This window comes from Bos indicus x Bos taurus, chromosome X (genome assembly GCF_003369695.1).
Source record: "Bos indicus x Bos taurus breed Angus x Brahman F1 hybrid chromosome X, Bos_hybrid_MaternalHap_v2.0, whole genome shotgun sequence".
NCBI classification, from domain to species: domain Eukaryota; kingdom Metazoa; phylum Chordata; class Mammalia; order Artiodactyla; family Bovidae; genus Bos; species Bos indicus x Bos taurus.
In genome coordinates this window covers 39,409,498-39,431,107 of record NC_040105.1, presented here as the reverse complement: position 1 = coordinate 39,431,107, position 21,610 = coordinate 39,409,498, and the positions used below count along the sequence as shown (strand labels likewise).

General features: G+C 52.5%; 1 protein-coding gene and 1 long non-coding RNA gene across 4 annotated transcripts in view; one reads left to right on the top strand and one right to left on the bottom strand.

Moving 5' to 3' along the window:
* Positions 1 to 21,610, top strand: part of BCOR (BCL6 corepressor) — a 118,872-nt gene that overhangs the window by 24,769 nt on the left and 72,493 nt on the right. The window contains exon 1 of one of the 3 annotated variants that reach the window (XM_027533115.1): positions 4,857 to 5,001. The exons of 1 other annotated variant lie outside the window; for it this stretch is intronic. The gene's annotated coding sequence lies outside the window, so the exon portion shown is untranslated. Of the gene's footprint in view, positions 1 to 4,856; positions 5,025 to 21,610 lie in introns of those variants that run through there. One more of the 3 variants, XM_027533117.1, reaches the window with a different exon arrangement.
* Positions 2,115 to 5,883, bottom strand: LOC113886727. Its single transcript, XR_003509536.1, has 2 exons — positions 5,153 to 5,883; positions 2,115 to 3,370 (listed from the first exon to the last, which is right to left on the bottom strand). It is a non-coding gene; the product is annotated as an uncharacterized LOC113886727 (long non-coding RNA).

Below are 21,610 nucleotides of genomic sequence, written 5' to 3'. Positions count from 1 at the left end.
TGTTTTGATGAATGCAAATACTATCCAAGGGATTCTGTGACAGAAAGCCATTCTCCTTGCAGTCGTGCACCAGGAGGTAGCGACAGTTCCCGAGGAGCTTCAGGAACAACTCCACTAGCAGCTTCAGTTGGTTCCAGGAAAATGTTCAGAAGGGTGGAGAGGTGGGAGGCCTGAAGATACCCACCTCCTGCCTCCAAACCCTTTGCAAGTTTGGGACCCGATGTGTAGGTTCTTCATGCCACAGAGGCCGCCTCCACCTTAGGCGTAGCCCACCAATATGGGACAAGGCCACCATTTTTTGTCTTGATTTGGAGTACCAGGTGGGTCCGAGGGGGAGGTGTCATCCTTGGTGGGTTCTGAGCTTGTACCCTGGGTCTTTGGGTCCCCCCTTCCCCTGCTGCTGGAGCTGAGCCTCCTTTCCCCCTTGGCCAGCTGGCTCATACCCTGGTCATATGTCCCTGCTCCGAGTGAACTGTGGGGTGTGCAAACCATCAGGTCTGCATGGGTCTAGAGGAGGCCCAGAGCCTGGCCAACGGCCAAGGTGGGAAGAAGTGAGGGAGTTTGGTAGTGCTGAAGGACCCAAGAAGATGTTGCTGACTATGCTGGAGCAGTTGTTCCGTATACAACATCTGCCTTAGAACATCTTTTCCTTTGAATAGAACTTTTGGTAGTGGGTTTCACAGGCCCAGCCCTGACATTTTGTAAAAAGTGCGTGCACCACCAGCCCGAAAACGCATAAATATACACAGGCAAACTCCCAGGGGGCCGGTCTGTGAGCCACCACCAAGGGGATCTGCAGCAGCCAGAAAGCGAGTCAGCTTTTCCTGTGACGGTTCTGAGAAGGGCCCCTGTTCCCTCCCTTTGATGGTTTCTCTGACAACTGTTAGGGAACAAAGAGGCAAGGCCACTGGCTCATTAACTGTCATTTTCTAACACCTCTTTCCTTCCCTTCTCACTTCTACCCAAATTGCCACTTTGGGGTTTTCCTGAGGTGTCCTTTCTATTTATAACCAGAGCAAGGTTTCCAACTCCATCCATATTGATTTAAGCTCTGATAAAAAGGGAATCTATAAAACTGATGTGGTAAGTTGGTGTCTAGGATGGCACTTCAGTGGGTCAAGTTCACCTAGTTCTTTGGCATCGAAAAACGTCCAGGCCCTTACAATCAGATAAGCTAAGTGTGTCTCCCACTGTTAGTTTCTCTTCTCTTTCTGTACTGGATAAAAAAGGAATCTTCTCTCAAAAATGTTTATTCTTCTTCACCCCTTCCCTACCAGTGTGCAAGAACCTTGTTACTATGTAGGAGAAAGTGTATTTCTGTGTTTTGATAAAGAAGAGAGTAATTTGTGTTCCTCTTCAGGCCTGAAAAGATAATTATGTGTCCCGGGAGGCTATCCAGATTCTTGTTCTGGATCAGGAGCGCGTCAGTGTCTTGCCTCCTTCTCGTCATCGTCCTGTCACCAGCCGGCCATCACCAGGCCCTTTGGCAGGTCATGTGCTTGAGGGTTTCTGTCTTGAAGACTGGTGGTGCCTCAGAAGACCCTGTGACTCCGAGCTTAATTAACATTTCTTTTACTGTACAAAGAATATTCTGAGCCATTGGCATCCTCTGGTCCATCTCCCTGAAAGCTTATGCCAGAAGCTCTCCGTGGGGCCTATCGGTGGTGGGAAGGAGCCATCATGGTGGAAGTGTTGAGTGCTTGCCTGCACCAAACCAAACCAAAGTGCAAATGGCAACAAAAGGGGCATCTCCACCTGGTAGCTAGCTTGGAAACAAATTCTACCCCACCCCACTCCACTGCCAGCTAGTAAAGCCTGAGGGCACATAGTTCCTTTGGCCTCCCTTTAGCCTGACTTAGGAATGATGCAGTTAAGTAGATCAGGAAGCTGCGAGGCATCCACTACTCCTCACTTCCCCTGGCGCTGGGCTCAGCTTGGCTGAACTTGCCGTTCCTATCTTTTAAGAGGAGCTGGTTGTGTTTCTGAAGCAGGATCGCACTGTGCCGCCTCCCCAGGGGTCCTCAGCTATTGATTTTTAATATCCGTATTCAATATTGTGTATTAAATATTGAATCCATGCACGAGAGGATGTGATGCAAATCACCAGCCGTGCCTGAGACTTTAATAGTTGTTTTATTGCCCGGAAACCACAGTTGGACGCAAGGCATCCTGCAGCCGAGGCTGGGGGTGGGGATGACAGGCAGAGAGGAGAGCCGAGCAGACAAGCAGAGCGGGGCCTCCCAAAGATATAAGCCCTCTGGAATAGCCACTGCTGGAGCCACAGACAGCTCACCCCTGGGCAGGCGAGTTGGGGGCCGGCTCACAGGCTGCTACGGAAAGAGCAGGAGGCTGCTGGCTGAGACCTGAGTAGAGGAAGAGGTATGAGGCTATGTCCTTCCTTCCTGGACTTCCCTCACTGGACTGCTCATTCCTGTCCAGCCACCCCCCACCTTCCCCTCCACACAGATAGTCACCCAGACTCACACACACAGAGCTATTGAACAGGAACGTGAACTTGGGAGCAGGAAACCCCAGGCCTGGGGGCTCCTCCACCACTCTTAGCTCTGCAACCTTGGTACAGACCTATCTTAACCTCTCTGGGCGTCATCTCTCTCCTCTGTCAGTGAGGGTAACGCTATCTGCCCTACCTTCCTTATAGCCCGGAGTGAATGAGATAATATTCAGGGAAAAGGCTTTTGTAAACTGTCAGGCCCCACGTAGGTAGGCTGAGGGATTAGTGTTGGCTTTCCCTTTATACTCCCCCTCTCCTCCAGGCTGTGGCTGCAGGCTGGCTTCTTTTCTCTCAGGCATGCGGGGCCCCTCCTCCATTACGGGCCCTCTCCTTCTCTCCCTTGGCCACCTCCCCTTGGTCCTCCAGGCTCCCCACTCTGCCAGGGCTCTGCACTCAGGCTGAGTAGTCAGGTTTCGAGGGCGCCCAGCAGGGAGATGAGAAGGGAGGCCCCCAGGAAGGGCGAGAACAACTCGTGGTGTGTGTGTGTACAGCCAGCGTGCCGCAGAGTCAACAGCCTGGAGAAAACGCTCAGCTTCATTCGAGGTTGGAGAGGTGAGCTCAGAGACTTCTGTCCCGGGGCTGCCCAGGCAGCGTGGGGAGAAGTGGAGGGGAGATCAGTGAGTAAGAGGCTCTCCTGGCCCAGTAGGAGTGGCGTGCTGGGTCCATTGTGCAGGCAGTGGAAGGGAGCAGCGGAGAACTTGAGGCTGAGGAGCTCCTCTCACATGACACTGTTCCTCCTTGTGGGAAGTCCACTCGATTCCCAGTTGTTGGAAAGTCAGGGCATGGGCTTTGCCGTAGGGGTTTTGCGATGGGGAAGCTGGAATGTCAATTCAATTGAGGGTGGTGGCCTCCCAGCACCTGCAAGTCAGATAAACAGTTGCCAGTGGCCCCCAGGGTGGACACTAGAGGGCTGTACTCTTGCCTGGACAAAGTGCTGACCTCCTCAAACCCACACCTTTGTCCCGGGGCTCAGGGAGGGGCGGGGACCAGAGGGGTCCCTATCAGTTAAGCCCACTGCCACGGCGTGGGCCCCACCATCTAATGGGAAGGCCCGAGTTGATTCGCTGAGCCAGCCCAGGCCCAACAGAGACCAGGTCTGGCAGAAGGCCCCGCCGAGAGTCCGCGTCAGCGTCCCTGGGCTCGCAAACCCAGGGATGCCAGGCAGGGCCTGGCTGCGCACGCCTCCGCGTCGGGGCTCGGGCGTCTGCTGCTGCCTGCGTTTCCGGGTCTGCGGCTGAGCCTCCCTGGCTCTCTCCTCCCGCTTTGTCTCGCTGCCAGCTTCTCGCCTGCCCTCGCCAGTCTCCTGGGTCGGCCGGGCGCGCTCTGCCTTTCCGAGTGCGTCTCAGCTTTTACGGTGCCTTGCTCTTTGCGCACGTGTGTGGCCGCCTTCCCTCAACCCAGGCACAACCCAGCCTCTTCTCGCTGGCTACTTGGTACGGCCGTCGGATCGCGGAGAGGGCCTACCCCTGGCGCCCCCTCCCCCGCTTCAGTCTGCCGCATCCAGAGCCTGGCGACCTCCAGGACTGAAACATCCCGAGGTTCTGGGTTTAGCTCCCCTTAAAGCAAACCCAGAAGGGCTCGGAGTATTGCTCACTGCGCTCCTCGTGGCTCCCAGCCCTAGGCAGCACCTGGAGGGGGACTTTTATGAGACCTTGGCAGAGTTAAAGGGAACCACTTCTGCGGCCCACCTCGCGCCGTCTGTGGCGTTCTGAGAACTGTAAGCCTCTGAGAATTGGGAGTACACGGCTGTGCCGCTGACCCGAAAGGTGGCCGGACGTGTGGGTCCGAGTGGGGGTGCCCGGAGTGCGTGTGGGGATCGCTGGGACTCTCGGTGGATTAGCCGCTACAAAACGAAGAGGAGGGGGAGCGGGCCTTGGGCGCTCGGGCTGGGGGCCAGCCGGGGGCTTGCGAACATTCTAGGCCGTGGGGCAGGTGAAGACACCCGAGCCCGCCCCTCCCCCTGGAACCCTCACTCGGCCGGCCTTTGAGGCGGAAACACCGTCCAACTCCTTGAAAGTAAACTTGCCGCGAGGGGAGCGAAGGAGGGAGGGGGCTGGCGGGGGTGTCTGCGTCGGGAAGGCTTGTGTCAAGTTTCAGCCCCTAATGACACTCGGTGGCAAGGTGCCAGAGCCCTGGGAGCCGCGGCAGGGGGGAAGGGCGGCGGGGGATCCGGGTAAGAGTGACCGAGCCGCGGGGCCGGACTCGCGAACCCCGAGGCGCACCGCGCGCTCTCGGGCCGGAGGAGGCCGGCGGGGCGGGGGCGGCGGGCGGGGAGGGGGCGCTCCGAGAGCCGCCTGAGCGAAGAAGAGCGCAGGCATCTTCCGCAATCCATTCATGCACTGAAGCGCGTGCAGAGCTGCTGATCGCTGCCATTGTTACTCGCGGGCGGTGTGGGAGCCGAGCCTCCACTCTGGCGAGAGATAAATGGCCTCTGACAGCCCCTCCTCGCCAAGAGAGCTCCTCGGATTTCACCGCGCGGCGGCTCTCAGGTCTGTGCCTCTCTCGCTTCCCGGTGAGAACCTTTAAATCAGCCTCCCGGCCTTCCCTCCTCCTGGACGCTGCCCCCACCCCCACCCCCGCCCGCTCAGGCCCCGACAGGGCCCTGGGCGCGCTGCGCGCAGTCTCCGGCCCACTACCCACCTGGCGGGGGGAACAAGATGGGGAGCTCCGGGCGGACCCCGGAGCCGCGGGGGAAGGCGACTGGAACCCCCGCCCCGACTCCGCACCTCCCCCGGAGCGGAGCCCCGCGCCCCGCCTCCGCGCCCACAAGATGGATCAGGCTACCGTGCGGAGAGCGGGCTGTAAATATTTAAAAAGTCTCTCGCGCGCCGGCGGTAATGGCTTTCGCAGTCGTAATGTGTGCTAGGAGGAAGGGCGATGCATGCGTGTACTGTATTGCGAGATGGGGGAATTGTTCTTACGCCTGCCCCCCTCTCAGGTCCAGGGTGGGCTGCAGGTTCCGGCTTCCCGATTTCCCGCCCTCCGTCTCTCTGCCGCCACGATAGCGCTGAGAACGCCAATCGATAGGGAACTTGAGCATGGCACGGCGCCGAAGGCTCGGACGGGGTGACCTGGAGCCGCTCTTCCCTTCAGAGTCTCCCAAGGTCCTAGGCTGGTACTGGTCTGAGACCCCCTGTCCAGGTCCACTTCTCGTTGATGCACGGGGGAGGGCGGGAAACACACAGGTTGAAGCCCCCTGAGTTTGGGTGGTCACTAAAGCCCGGACGCGGGTCTCTGCAGCGGGGCCCAGAGCCCTGTTTTGGTGCCTTTGCTCCCCTCCCCGTGCCTCTCTTAAGCCTTGATCCACTCTAAAAGAGAGCCCTTCCCCCGCCCCCCCACCCTTTCTGAATCTGAAAGTAGCTTTGTGGCTGCTGGGACCGAAACCTGGGAGGAGGCAACGCGGAGAGATTGGGGTGGGGGGGCGGTGCCTAGCGCCCAGGCTCAGTGGAGGTCACACGTGGATGTGGAGAGGATCCTTCGTATTGCTTGCGACTGTGGGCCTGGGATCTTTAAGGCCAAGCCCAGCCGGATGGAAGAGGTGGGGGAGGGGGCATCCAGTTTCCTCGGCTTCTCGGCTTAATGGGCCCACCGCAGGGTGTGTACCGGTTGAGGCTGTCGCCTATGCCAGCGGCCCCTCCCTGGCGGGGCGGGGGCGCCGAGTTGCCCAGAACTGGGGCGCGCCGGGCGCCGCGGGTTCGTGCGGAAGGTTGGAGGGGTGTGGGCTCAGGCTGGGGCTGCTCCCCTGCACCTCTCCGCTCCGCCCGCTCGGGGACCAGCCGAAGTGTGGGTGCTGGCGGCGTGTCAGGGCGCGCCGGGGCTGCTTTCGGCGTGCGAGCGCGTGGGGCTCCCGACTCCTGGCAGCTCCGCGCACGCCGCTTCCAGGGGCTTGTGTTGTGCCCTGCTTGCTTGTTTGTCTCGTGTAAACCTCGTAAACCGCCCTGATTTATTACCCAGACTAAATGCTTAATTTGTGAATATGAAACAGATTAAAAGGGGCGGGGGGGCGGGGGCTTGAGGTCGGCATATTTTAGCAATCAGACCAAAGCAGGCCGGCAGATGTTTCAAATTTGTCGACATTTTCAGGCTCATGTGGAAAGCCAGCCAGAATGGTCAAGAGGTCCTTTCTCCTTCCTTCAACCTGAGAACTTGGCAATGATCAAAAGGAGGTGATTAGTAGCTACAGGGAAAAGACACCAGCAGACAAGGAGTTAACAGAGGCTGAGCCCTTCACCTCCAGGATTGGAATGGGGGTGGGGGGGTGAGAGCTGGTCACAAAGGCAGGAGGGGTCCGGACTAAAAAGGCCTAAGTCCCAGAATCCAACTTTGAAGAACAAAGTAGAGGATCCATTAAAAGTTAATTCAGCAAATAAACTTCATTGGCGATAACACAAACAGGAAAGATGGAAATGCCAACTTGAAATAGCCAAAAGATAATAAAAATAAGTCGTTTTTATGTGGCCTATACATGTGCTTCCCTTCAGTGATCTGCCTCAGCACAGGCCTCTCCAGAGCACCCTCTCCCTTTGAAAAGACCCCGTGTGTACAGGCAGTGTTTTTGTTTTTCTTTTTGGCATTTGTCATTTTGGGGCAACTTCACACATCAAAGGCGAGCACAGTGTTCTTATCAGCTCCCTTCTTCCAGCCGCCCAGTGAAGCAGATACAATTTCTGTAAATTGGCCTTCTCCTCTGGGTTTTGATTGATCATCACCATATGAGATTATTGAAAGTCTAATGTCTTATTTCACTTTCTCCAAGGGGTGAGGAGGGGAACAGTTTATTGGAAGTCAGGCCACGTGAAGATTCTGGGGTTGTGCAATAGTAATTTCCATTATCCTGGGTAGATCAGCCTGTGGGAACTACTGCGCATCTCCTACAGGTTCCTTATACCACCTCCCCGCCTCCCCCCTCCAGGTCTCAGCTTCAGGCGCTGTTAACAGGTACACTACAAACTAGAACCTTCTGGAGCCTTTGTAGTTAGAAGGAGAAAATGGCTGTTGACTAAAAATAAGGCAACAAAAGATTCATTAAAAAAAAAACATTTATTATTAACTCAAGAATCCCCTCCTGAGGACTGTTTCCCACTCTAAACTTTTTTGTTCCCCTTTTGCCTCGATACCATCTTTCATTTTATTAAAGTTGATTATGGTTCCTGTGTCTTGTCCTCAGCCAGACAAAGGCTTAGGGAAAGTCAGAGAACGTGTTAATTATATGTTTCTTGTAAACTGACTTTTCATTTCCCCCTAACACATTTAGTCGGCTTGGTGTTTAGTTTAGCACTCAATTGCTGCAAATATGCCGCTTAAAAATGCTCTTTATTAAAAACAAATAAATGAATGCAGAGACCTTTCTAATTTCAACTCGCGTGGGCTAGAAACAGAAGAGAAAACCGAAAGCGAGAGCAAGAAGGAGGGAAAGGCAGCGGGGAGGAGAGAGAAGAGACAGAGACCAGGAAACACACACACACACACACACAGAACATTGCTTCTGCCATCCACGCGCCCTCCCCTGTTAAAACTGGTCCGTACAATTGTCCCTGGTCCCTGGCCGCGCCCTGCAGCTCGCCAGCCCGCCTGGATTTTCCATCACTTGGCGCCTAAGGCGATCATTAGCTGAGAACGGACAGCCTCCCCTACCTGCTGGCAGCCCATCACTTACTAGCCAGGGGGGAAGGGAGAGGGAGGCAGGCTGCAGGTTCCTGCTCTGGGTGCTGGTCCCCATTTGCCCAACCAGGACGGGTCCTGGGGTCCTTGCCCCTGGGTGCATTGGTGCCTAATTAAACTCTATCCAGGGCAACGTGCACTAAGTATATGAAGACTGAGAGGAAACTCAGCGGGTGAGGCAGGGAGGCAGTCATTACCTGGGCAGAGACAGGAAAGGGATGCCACTGATCACACTCTGTTTATCCTCAGCAGAGCCTCTGAGTGCACATTTAACTCATGCTGAAATCAAGGAGAAATGGAAATGAGGAAGGGGGAAAAAAAAATCCAGACCTCACACATAACTAAACAGGGCCTGTGTCACCACCAGGCAGGAGAGAGGTCTTACGTGGCTTGAAACAGACAACGCTAGCTGCAGAAAAATGACTTGGGTGCCCTTGTGGCACTGGAGTTATTGCTCATGTGCCATGGCCCCGTCGCACGTGGGAGCCGGAGCTGTATAAATGGTTGTGGGGACAGAAAGGCACACACATGCCAGGAGCCTAAGGACCAGGTATGTGTTGTCAAGCTAAACAGACCATGGAAAAGCAGAGGAGGCATCCTCAGCGGAAGGCCAGGAATACCACTAAGACCTGAGTCCAGGCGGCCGACCTGGGTTTAAAGCGACAGCCAGGAAAACCAGAGTGTGTGCCGAGTATGGCCGCCAGAGCTTTGGTTGGGCCCCCATTTAGTCCAGCTGAGGAAATGGGTTCAGAGGGTGGCAAGGCCAGCTCAAGGGGACACATCAGTGACCAAAGTAAGGCCAGAACCCAGAGCGCCCTGCTTTGGGAATCAGAGGAGAAAGGGGACTTCTGGTTAGAGAGCAATCCCGGGTGCCCGCGGTCACTGAAGAGCTCTGGTATTATCATATAGATTTATCAAGTGCTTGCTGTTGGCAAAGCACCGTGCTGGGCCTATGAGGCCACAGTGCTCGGAGCCCTCAAAGGCCCAAGCAGGTGAGTTAGGGGGTAACACAGGCCGTAAAGGACGGTGGGTGAAGGGGCTGTGGAAGAAGGAAGCCAGCCACTCAAAGTGCTACAGCAAGGTTTACAGGAGGGCAGCCTGGATGTGAGACCACTCTCCCCAGGGGTAGAGGGGTGCAAGAGAGGTCAGGCCCTTTGGACCAGGGCCCTTCACTTGACTGTCATCTGAGGGCCTGCCAGTGTGTCCCAAGGCAGGCAAGGAAATTGAGCCGGGGGCTGATTGAAGAGGCAACTCCTCCTAGCTCGAGCACTACTTGCAGCTCTCTCTCTTGCCCTGGACAAATACAAGCATGTAACTCACCCCCAAAAAGCTCCTGGACAAATGGAGGCTCTCTGGGGAGCTGCTAAGGGAATACCGCCTCCCTTAACAAAACAAACCTGAGACTCTCCAAGGTTTAGCACTGGAAACAGAGTCTCCCAGCAGAGAAAGGGAGCTGGCTTAAGCGGCACCCCTGCCCCCGTGCCCCCTGGATTCCACCTGCCCCTTGGGGCGCTTGCAGTGTGATGACAGGTGCCCTCCCTGCAGCCATCTGGCCTCGGCCCAGCCTGTGCTCTTGGTTTCCCTAAGCAGAGGCGAAATAGGCTGGACCCTTCAAAGCACATTCCTAAACACTAAGGGAGAGCGGTGGGGAAGTGAAAACAAAGGCCCAGGAGCGCTGGAGCAGTTCAGCTTACAGAGTCTGTGGGCCAACAGGGCTGGCCCAAGTTCAGTCAGACTTCCTGGCTGTGGGCCAGCCAGAGCTGGCAGTCAGCCCCGTCCCAGCCCACCACTCAGGCCTGCGTCGCCCCCCAGCCCGGGGCACACCCTCGCACCCAGTCTGAATCCCAGGAAACCCAGCTGCCCCTCTGAAGCCCCCTCGGCCCACCCTCTCCTCATTTAAGTGACTAGCTCCAGCCAGCCAGTGAACGGCCCTGTAGCTATCAACCCAGAGCTTGCCAAGATTGAGGGTGTTGTCTGGGGGCCAGCCCCTCCGGGTAGCCTGGGTCTGGCAGGGGTGGGGACCGGGTAGACAACTCCCCTGACTGGTAGCTTCAGGCCTAGAGCAGCCAAGTGGGGCCCTTGTGAACACTTGGTCACTGTTTATCCTTGTGCGTCGTAAAAATATCATCACGTTCTATATGTGTTAAGGCTGGGAAGCACTGGTAACTCGAGGTAAGTGTGACATCCAGGCTCTAAGAGGTCCCCACACATATCCTGGGGAGACCATCGGGCCAGGTGACCCTTGACGGAAGGTAAGCACAGCTCATTCATTCCATGAGCACTCCATAGAGCCCATCTGTCTGTTGGGCACTGTTCTTGGGGCTGTTGGGGATGGCCGGGGGAGACCCCAGGCTCCTCCTTAGAGAACTTACAGTCTCCCCGAGAGACTTGAGCCCCACATGGCTGAAAGCTTCCCTCTGTTCACACTACCTAAAGCGGAGAGAATGAGCTCCCCTTGATTTTCCTCCTCAAGCTTATATTTTTTAGGCTAGAGAGTGGGTGGGAGTGTCTGCTCACTTTCCACTTGCAGCTGGGTGACCAAAGACCCTCCACACTCTGAGTGGTTGGCCTGCGGGGTGGGGACTCGGGAACCTGGAGTTCTGTGCTTGCTTTCCCAAGCTTCCACCCAGACAATGTCACATTCATTACACAAAATTCTGAGGATATCAAGGGGGTGCTCTCCCGTCCCCCCCAGTCATGTTCCTCAGTCACCCAGGGCACCTGTCTATGGGCAATCACCACTCCTGGTTTCTTGCTTATCCTCCCCAAGGTAGTCTATTAAAGCTAATTCTTTAAAAAAAAAAAAATAGAATAATTTTAATTTTATTTTGAAAAAAATTCCAAACCCACAGTAAAATGTAAAGATCAAGTACAATGAACACCCATATAGGAAGGCAGGTTTTCCAAAGCACTATATTTATTCAACACTCCTACCCTTGGAAAGAATTCAAAACCCCTTCAAAGATCTGAATTAGTTTAACTTTATTTTACAATGTTACTTAGAAATACTTGGCCCTTGTGAATACATTGCTTATACAGGGTCCTCCCCCCAGAACCCCCAGTACCTTATCAGGGCGCCTGGCTCATGGGAGGTTTCTAGGATTCAATAGCCAAGACTGCACAGTAGCAGGTAGGGTACAGGCAGGCTGCCTCGGTTTCTTTCAAACCTGGCTCAGCCACTTGACTAGTTGTGTGGCCTTAGGTGGTTACTCTCAGCATCCTACTTGGCCTCGCTTTGCCCGGTTGTAAAATAGAGGAGGGGGCGACAAAAACCACAGATTTCATAATGTTGGGAGAACTAAGTTAGTTGATGGAGATAAAGCACATAAAATAGTGCCTGGCATACAGGAGGGACTTAATAGGTGTTGAGGAGACGAGACCAACACATTTGGTATCCGCTTTGCTTCGGTGATCACCTGAGAGTCATTGGGCCCCCGAGTTCATGGCCCTCCCAGTTTTCATCCAGAACCGTGAGCGAGGCCGGAGGAAACCCAGAATGTGGCTTTAATAGTCCTTTCCTGCCTGAAAGAATTGCCCTCGCTCAGCTCTGCTCAGAGCCAGGGGCTTCCTGTGGACAGTTTCCACACTCACGGAAAGCTTCTAGCCATGCTTATTAAAAAGACATTTGGAAGGAAAGTCTTTTCCTTTTTTTTTTTTTCCTTCCCATTTTCTAGCCTGGCTAGTTGCTGCCCTGCTGATAGAACCATCTTCGAAGAAAGAACTGGCGTTTACTTTCGGGACAAAGCCAGGAAGAATACACCCTTCACCCTCAGGGAGTTCCAGGTTCACAGAGGCCTGTTTTGGCCCCAGGTCGAGGGTCAGATGGAGCAAGTGGATGTGATCGCAGGAATACCCTCTCCTCGGTCCCCCCCTGCGCTGTCTGACAAGCCAGAGAGGGTCTTATGGACCCTCAGACAAAGTTGTCTGGGATGCTGTTCACATGGGCAGTGTTGAATGGCAGATGTCTGACGAGCTGGACGCTAGAGTCGACATGGGCAAGATAAGGAAATTTGTTTAAAGGTATACTTTGCTCTGCACTATAAAATACTGAGCCTAATGTTAGGCTTTGACGGCTGTAATATCTGACCTTGACATTGTGGTATTTCTGCCATATAATTTAATTAACGTGTGATGCTGGCACAATGCCAGAGAGTCAAACGTTCTGGCGGCTCTTGGAAGCCACGTCAGTCCCTTTCAAGTTCCCCCCAGTGAACTGACACACAGAAACCTCCTAAGGCCGAGGACAGCCTCTGAGATGGGCCACAGAGATTTAGCTGTGTTACAGTTCCATTGGATGCTGCTGGACAGGCCACCTGCTGACTTGTCAAGGTCCTGGAGGGCTGCTGTGGTTTCTGAGACCCTAACCACCGGGAGCTGCCCCTTGAGAAGGAACCCCTCAGCCCTTACCAGAGACAACACCCAGAGATCTCCTGCTCATAGATTCTTTTTCTCCACAAAATGTTTTCTTTTTCCTCAACTCAGCCTATCACCAAGTCGTTGAGCTACACAGAGGAGCATAAATTAGACGGGAGACATATTAACTGAAGACAAAAAGGGCTATCCATCCATTCTACACATAATTATTTAACACCTACCACATGCTTACTTGGGGCTTCCCTGGTGGCCCAGCTGGTAGAGAATCTGCCTGCAATGTGGGAGACCTGGGTTCGATCCCTGGGTTGGGAAGATCCCCTGGAGAAGAGAACCCACTCCAGCATTCTGGCCTGGAAAATTCGATGGACAGTATAGCCCATAGGGTCACAAAGAGTTGGACATGACTGAGTGACTTTCACTTCATGCTCACCTACTAGGGCTTTGGGTGTTTATAGCGGCGGGGAACAAAACAGTATCTTAGCCATCATAAGACATTATTTCACTTGAGAAACAAGTACATTATATATATGTATGCATATATATATATATATATAGCATTTCAGGTTGTGATAAATCTATGAAGAATTAAGAAGGATAAGGAGAGGGACTTCCCTGGCAGCCCCATGCAGGGGACATGGGTTTGATCCCTGGTCAGGGAACTAAGATCTCACATGCCATGCAACACGGGGCGGGGGAGGGGGAAGGAGGGGAATTCTCTGGTTGTCCAATGGTTAGGACTCTGCAGCTTTCACTAGCAAGGGTGTGGATTTGCTCCCTGGTAAGGGGGATCCCACAGTGTGGTCAAGGAGAAAAATAGAGGGGAGAGAGATGAGATGTCTAAAAACATTAGATTGTGCATTGATGGAATAAAGTGCTTAGGGTGTATCAGTCAGGTCTTGCCACAATTATGCTATATAACAAAATACTATTCCCACACTTAGTAATTGACATCAGGAGGCATTTATTTCTCATATCCGTGTCTGTGGATTACCTGTTGTTAGCAGATCTAGACTGTACCAGCTGGGCTTGAGTGGGGGTTGGGTCCAGTCTGCTCCATGGGTCTCTTGTCCTCCAAGGACAAGCACGCTACCTGGGACATAGTTTCCTGGCGATATCTGAACTGCACGAGGGTAAAGTAGAAACGCAGTGACTCGAGTCCTAGACTCAGAGCTTGTGCACTGTTACTTTTGCTTACATTCCATTGGTCAAAGGACATTTGTCACCTGACAGCGATGGAGCCGGAGATTCACTCCACCTCTGCTGCTGCTGCTAAGTCGCTTCAGTCGTGTCCGATTCTGTGCGACCCCATAGATGGCAGCCCAGCAGGCTCCCCCGTCCCTGGGATTCTCCAGGCAAGAACAGTGGAGTGGTTGCCATTTCCTTCTCCAACGCAAGAAAGTGAAAAGTGAAAATGAAGTCGCCCACCAGGCTCCTCCATCCATGGGATTTTCCAGACAAGAGTACTGGAGTGAGGTGCCATTGCCTTCTCCTTCACCTCTAGAGGGATGAATTGTAAGGTCACATGGCAAAGGGTATGGAAACAGGGCAGGGTGGAGATTTAAGGGTAATATAATCTGAAACAGATGGCTCAAACCCAGACTATATATCTCTAGCTATGAGATAGATATATATATATATATATATATATATAAACACATATATGAAATCATATAACCGCCTTTGCTGGAGTTCTCTGTTTTAGATTACATAAATCCATGCAATAATTACACATTAACATCCCTGAGGTGGTTTACTATGGAACCAGAGGCTTCTGGATCATGGCCACCAACCTCAGGAAACCTGAGAAGGTGGACCAGAGGCCATCTCAAGGCCTAGAGAGAAGGAGATCGTGATGGAGACTTTTCTTCCTGCCGGGATTTCCTATGTAATGATGAGATATAGGTGGTAAAGACTGGAGGAGACCCAAGACCTAACAAGTGTCCTTGCTAGCCTCTGAGCATGTCTTAGAGCAACACACATCTGGACTAAGACCCAGGAAGTGTCACCACTGGAGTTCACTCTACTATCAAGCGGACATTCAGCTCTTCACACTGGCTGTCTAGGACATGGCTTCATGCATTGATGGTTTTAGGGAGTAAATTGAAGGTTCCAGCTCCTTCTTATGGCTCCTTCCCCCAGTCCTGCCCTGCCTTTCTCATTTCATCCTTGAATAATGTGGGAGGGATGCCTAATGTCTCTTCCAAAAGTGATGATGTTTAAAATCGGGCCTCCCTTCAATGAATTCCTCCAGGGCTCTGCAGTAAGCCAAGTACTGGAACCTGGCCCTTCCCTTTAGGAAGGAAAGCTCACTGTTCAATTGATTCCCACGGCTAATGGAGTCTAATCGCCTTTGCCCAAAGTGATTCCAATCAAAGGAATCCACTGTACAAAAATTTAGGGTGGCAGCATCAAGATTTACATCCTGTAAGCAGAGAGAATCGAGCGTTGGGGTAGATGTTTAATGGTGGGGCCCCTTGAGGATTCAAAGCATCTTTTATTTGGGGGGAATTCTGCCTCCTGCCTCCAAGGCTGTGGGAGGTGATCCATCTTCTGTAACTAATCCCAGCCTAGATCTGGAAAGGGGACTGGCTGGGTGTAGTTGCTTCTTAGACTAGCCACCCATTAGGGAGCAGGGCGGGTACTCTTGAAGCTGCAATTTGCTTTCTGATTTCACTGACAACTTTGCTTGATTTAACTGGGTCCATCTAAAACTTATCCTTGTTGGCATGTCCCTCAACTTTGTTTCTTTGCCACTCTTTGTGTAAATCTCTTCGTGACTTCTGCCTTCATTCCGCGTTAGAAGGTGATAATGATGAAAATGGTGATGATTTGCTTTTTATTGACGCAAAATAGCTATACAGAAACTCGCACAGATCATTTGCACTGGACTTGATGAACACACCCATATAACCAGTACCCAGATCAGGAAACCACCAGCACCCCAGAAATCATCTCATCCCCCCTTCCAAGTACTGTGGCCCTAGAGATAACTGCTAACCTAACTTGGCATGATTAGCATTGCCTGGTTTGGTACTTTATAGAAACAGAATCTACAATATGGGCTTTTTGTGTGTCTGGCTCCTCTTGCTTCACACACTGTACTGGTAAAATCCATTCACAGTGTGTGCATTATGGTTCATACATTCTCTTTGCTGTGTACCAAGCCACGGTGGCGCTAGTGGTAAAGAACTCTATTGCTAATGCAGGAGACAGGAGACACGGGTTCGATCCCTGGAAAGATCCCTTGGAGGAGGGCATGGCAACCCACTCCAGTACTCTTGCCTGGAGAATTCCATGGACAGAGGAGCCTGGTGGGCTACAGTCCATAGAGTCACAAAGAGTGGGACATGACTAAGCGACTTAGCGCACACATACACACACGCAGCACTCACATTCCACAATGTGAATACACCACATTTTATTTCTCTACTATTTCTCTCCTGTTGATGGGCACTTGGGCAGCTTTGCTTTGGGGCCATTCCTAATAGTGCCACTATGAACACTTACGTACATACCTTCTTGTGAATAGACAGATATTCTTGTTTGGTTGCTAAGTCGTCACCGACTCTTTGCAACCCTATGGACTATAGCCCACCAGGCTCCTCTGTCCATGGGATTTCCCAGGCGAGAATACTGGAGTGTGTGGCCACTGCCTTCTTCAGTGGATCTTCCCGATCTTTCCTTCTCCAGGGATCCAACCCATGTCTCCTGCATTGGCAGGCAGATTCTTGACCACTGAGCCACCAGAGAAGCCCGAATAGATGGACAGATGGATGCATTTCTGCTGGTATCTGTATACCCATGCATTGAGTCTCTGGACCTGTGTTCAGCTGTAATGGTTGGTGCCAAAAAGTTTTCCAAAGTGGTTGCATCAATTTATATTCCCATAGCTGAAGAGAAGAATTCTCCTGGCTGGCACTTAGAATTTTCTCTCTTTTTAGGCATTCTGGTGGACCTTATGAGAGTCCAAGCTTCTAAAGGGCACTAACAAAAGTATTTGTCTTCCATGAAAAGTCTCCCAAGTGTATCCTATAAAACCATTCTGGGGAAAATGTTAGCTGATGCCCTGGGAAATAAAAGCACATGGTTTTCTTTTACTTTTCTGGAAAAGCTGAAATGTGGTCCTTGATCTTTAATGATAGTAGCTTTTGGAAAGTGAGAAAATAAAAATCTGGATCTAGCCACAAATCCCTCACCACTCCACCTCCCTACCCCAACCACCACCAGTCTGGTCTAGCTCTACACTGGTTTCCATACTCCACAAACACACCTGCCAGACAGTCCCAGGCTTCCCACTGCCCACCCACACTCTCTTGCCGGCTCTTCCCCCTGAGGGAGACTCAGCTCCTGGGTTCCCCACGTGGAATGATCTCCTTGCTCACCGTGACACCCAGCTCTAGGCACACCTCCTCCACGGAGCCCTCCCAGACTACCTTTGAATTGAATTCTCCCAGGTGCCTTTGCGCTTACCATCACAGCCACAAAGCTTATCATTTGGTTGCTCAGTTATACCTTATCTCCTCAGCTCAGTTGGAAGTTCTTGGAGGGACCACATTGTCCAGAAAGGTGTTCTCACATACGAGTTGCCCACAACATGCTTATCGATCAGATGCACAACTATTATGTTTTGTCTCAGTTGTGTGGGGCTGGAAAGGACTTCTCAGTTGCTACTGGCCGTTGTCTGGGAGCTCAACTGGGCTGTCAGCTGGGGCATCTACCTGTGACTCCCCAGCATGGCCATGACTTCTTTTTGACTTGTCCTAGGATGGGTGCCCCAGGGAGCCAGGAGGAAGCTGCATGGTCTCTTCTGATTTAGCCTTAGAAGTCTCACAGCATCACTTCTGTCATGTTCAGAGCAGTCATGAACTTACCCAGATTTCTCGGAGTGGGAGCATCACCCCCACCTTTGAATTGTGCATTCATGCATGCTCAGTTGCTTCAGTCGTGTCCCGACTCTTTGCGACCCTATGTTTTACTGTAGCCCACCAGGCTCCTCTGTCCATGGGATTCTCCAGGCAAGGATACTGGAGTGGGTTGCCATTTCCTCCTGCAAGGGATCTTCCTGACCCAGGAGTTGAACCTGTGACTCCTGCATTGCAGGAGGTTTCCTTACCACTGAGCCATGGAGGAAACCCACCTCTCGGTGGAAAGTGTGTCAAATGACCCACAGACTTGTTTAAAACTGCCACAGTATCTGATGGGGTTGTGATGAGGATTAAGTGAGAGGATGTCTTTGAAGTGCTGGACAAATGTGAATTATTCTTGTTTGAGGTCTAGGAGTGCCCAGGTCAAAGTCAGTGCCGGGTGCCAGGCTTCCAGATGCTTTTGTTCATGTCTACTGGGCTGGAAGGATGGACTGAAGGGACGATCTTTCTCAGTTTCTTTTGAGGGACAGCATCTTAGTTCTCCAACCAGGGACTGACCCTGGGCCCCAGCAGTGAAAGGGCCAAGTCCTAACCAGTGGGCCACCAAGGAATTCCTTCTTTCTCAGTTTCTAGTCATTTCTAGTCCCTTGGGATAGTTCAGGGCAGCAGTGGTGCACTTTCTGACTCCCTGATGGGGTTTTGGGTACACAAGGTCTTCCATGATCTCCTGAGACCCCATATCAGCCCTGACCAAGTACCTGGGCTCAACTGGAACCTTCTTGGGCTCCAAATGGGAACACTCGACTGAGGACACGATGTCTCCAGGACAGATGCCCTAGTGTAGCATCTTCTGGAGGCTCATATGGAATGCGGAACTGAGTGGTAGCTGAATAGAAAGCAATCAGAGAGTGATTCTTGTGGGTGTGGTTCTTCCTCCTCTTGTCCAGGAGTGGGTCCTGTCTCTGCCCTTGGTTTCTTCACCCCAGGTCGGAAGAGAGTTGGGGGCTGCTGCTGCTGCTAAGTCGCTTCAGTCGTGTCCGACTCTGTGCGACCCCAGAGACAGCAGCCCATCAGGCTCCCCTGTCCCTGTGATTCTCCAGGCAGGAACACTAGAGTGGGTTGCCATTTCCTTCTCCAATGCATGAAAATGAAAAGTGAAAGTGAAGTCGCTCAGTCATGTCCGACTCTTCTCGACCCCGTGGACTGCAGCCTACCGGGCTCCTCCATCCATGGGATTTTCCAGGCAAGAGTACTGGAGTGGGCTGCCATTGCCTTCTCCGTTGAGGGGCTGAGGAGAGGTCAAAGGGAGACCATTTTGGCCAGCACCCAGGCTGCCAGGGGAAGGTGAAGGTGGCTTGCCTTCCATAGCCACATTCAAGGGTGCTTTTGGTTAAAAGTGAAAGTCGCTTCTGTCGTGTCTGATTCTTTGTGACCCCATAAACTATAGCCTGCCAGGCTCCTCTGTCCATGGAATTCTCCAGGCAAGAATACTGGAGTGGGCTGCCGTGCCCTCTTCCAGGGGATCTTCTCAATCCAGGGATCAAACTCGGGTCTCCTGCACTGCAGGCAGATTCTTTACCACTGAGCCAAGGCAGCATTAAAAGGGAGGCTGGGTTCCAGTTGGTGCCACGGTGGATATGATTTGCCCCACAGGGAAAGCAGGACAGAAGAGGGAGGAGCCCTTAAGCGTCTGCTCCAATGAACTGTCCTTTGGGAAGGTGGTCGAGCGCTGTCTCTGAGGTGGGGGCCCATAGACCCCTCTCGCTCACACTTTGATTCTCGGAAAAGGCAATGGGGCCTGTGCTTGGCAGTCTGGGGACAATGCTCCCTCTGGTCCTCCTGGTTTTCTTTCTGGGGCTTCCTCCCATCCTCCATTGTCACCACTAGCCTCACGTTGTGCAACTGTGTTGTTCAGAGCAGGGCGGGGAGAGACTCAGAACTGCACAGCCTTGTAACACTTCAGCCCCAGAGCTCACCTTACTGGGCTCCTATGTGCCCGACACCAGGGTGAGGGCAAGAAGTGGTCCACAGGCCCTGTGATGCTGGCCAAGGAGAACAAATTGATGAACACACACTGCGTGCCCAGGTGAATAATACATGCATTTAAGCACCTCAAGAATCCATGTCTGAGTGGCTCTCAGAGGACTGGGGAGGCCAGGAGAGGACTAACTAGGCTAGGCCATACTACAGGCTGCACATCATCTCACAGCTCTGTGCCTCAGTTGCCCCATCTGTAAAGTGGGCGTAATGAGATGCCCACCTTGAAGCAGCCTCATGAGGATGGCATGAGGGGATGCAGATAAGCACTTGACAGGGACCTAGGGCTCACAGTCAGCCCTTAATAGAGTTGGTCTTCATTGGTTAGGGATTTGCATAAGAAGGAAGGAGGGGAGCCTGGAGAGTTGCCTGGGAGGGCAGAGCCATCCAGAAGGAGAAGCCAGTGGGCATCCCACCCCCACCTCCCCAAAGCCTCCCAGCAACTACCTCCCCGCTTCAGACTGCAGTCACCTTCAGAATGCATTCACTTGCTCCCTGTGGCTCCACCCTGGTTCTCCCTTGCAAACCTGGCCTGGCTTCTCCTTATAGACCAGCTCTTCCTATTACTATGCACTGGGTGGCATGCGGGGTGGGGGGACGGGGGAGAGGCAAGCAATCCCCATTCTCCTTAAGCATCAAACCTTGAGGGAGAGGTAAGACCATCTGTTTGTAAGTCCAGGCCCACTAGCTCTGTGACCTTAGGAGTCTCAGTTTCCTCACCAACAAGAGGGTAATGTGACTAATGACTTGTTTTGCTTGTACTTTTATGAGAATTAAGTAAGCGAATGCATTAAATATACACTTAGTACTGGTGTGTGCATGCTCAGTCACTTCAATCTTGTCTGACTCTTTGCGAACCCCATGGACTACAACCCACCAGGCTCTTCTGTCCATGGGATTCTCCAGGCAACAATACTGGAATTGGTATTTAGTAGGTGTTTAATAAATGGTTGCTGTGTCCATAGTGATTCTACAGCTGTGTATCCCAAAGGTGTTTGGTTAGACGACATGTGGGGATTTGACTGGCTTAGGCAGCCGCTTGTTGACAGATAAAGAAATGGCAGTCTTCTCTCTTGATTCAGGGAAAGCTCTCCCTGCCCTCTTTTCCTCCTGAGAGGCACCCCTTGCTGTGGCCCAGAGCTAGAAACAGCAGGCACAGACACAAGGCAGGGTCAAGCCAGAGGTAGCTGAGGGAAGAAAGAGTTCTAGATAAAGGGTTTTCTCATTTAATGGAGGGCTTTGTCCAACAGTCAGAACATAACTTCCTTCTAAAACTCTGGGGTGGAACCCTTTCTACAGTATGTTTCCATGAGCTGTATTAGTGTGTTATTGCTGTGTAACAAACGGCTCTAAACGCAGTGGTTTAACACAACAGCAATTTCTTCTTCCTCACCGTTGGGCGGGTCAGCCACCCTCATTCCTGCAGCTCACCTCAGAGGAGGCCCAAGATGACCTCGTGCACAGTCTGGCAGCTGGTGCCAGCTCTTGGCTGGGGTGAATGGTGGCTCGCCAACCTGTTACCGTAAATCCTCTAATATACCAGTCCCCAACTGTTTTGGCACCAGGGACCGGTTTTTGTGCAAGACAATTTTTCTATAGATGGTGGTGAGGGCAGAGGAGGGGGGGCATAATTCAGGTGGTAATGTGAGCAATGGGGAGCAGCAGATGAGGCTTTGTTCTCTTGCCTGCTGCTCACCTCCTACTGTGTGGCCAAGTTCCTAGCAGGCCCGGGATTGGGGACCCCTGCTTTAATACACAATACTGGTTTCCTTACGTGGCATTTTCAGAACTTCCTGAGAGGGTGAAGCAGGTTGCTGCAAGGTCTTCTAAGGCCTTGGCTCAGAAGTCACACGGTATCACTTATGCCGCATTCTGTCGGAGCGTGTCACTAGGCCAGCCCAGCTTCTAGGGGAGGGGACATAGATTCCACTCTGTATTCATCAGCTCAGGCTGCCATAGCAGAATACTGCAGACTGGGTGCCTGAAACCACCAAAATGTACTGCCTCACTGTTCTAGAGGCTGGAAGTTCAAGATCAAGGTGTGGGAAGGGTTGGTTTCTTCTGAGGTCTCTCTGGCTTTCAGAGAGCCATTTTTTTCCCATGCCTCACATGGTCTTCCCTCTATGTGTCTCGGTGGCCATATTTCTCTTCTTATAAGGAC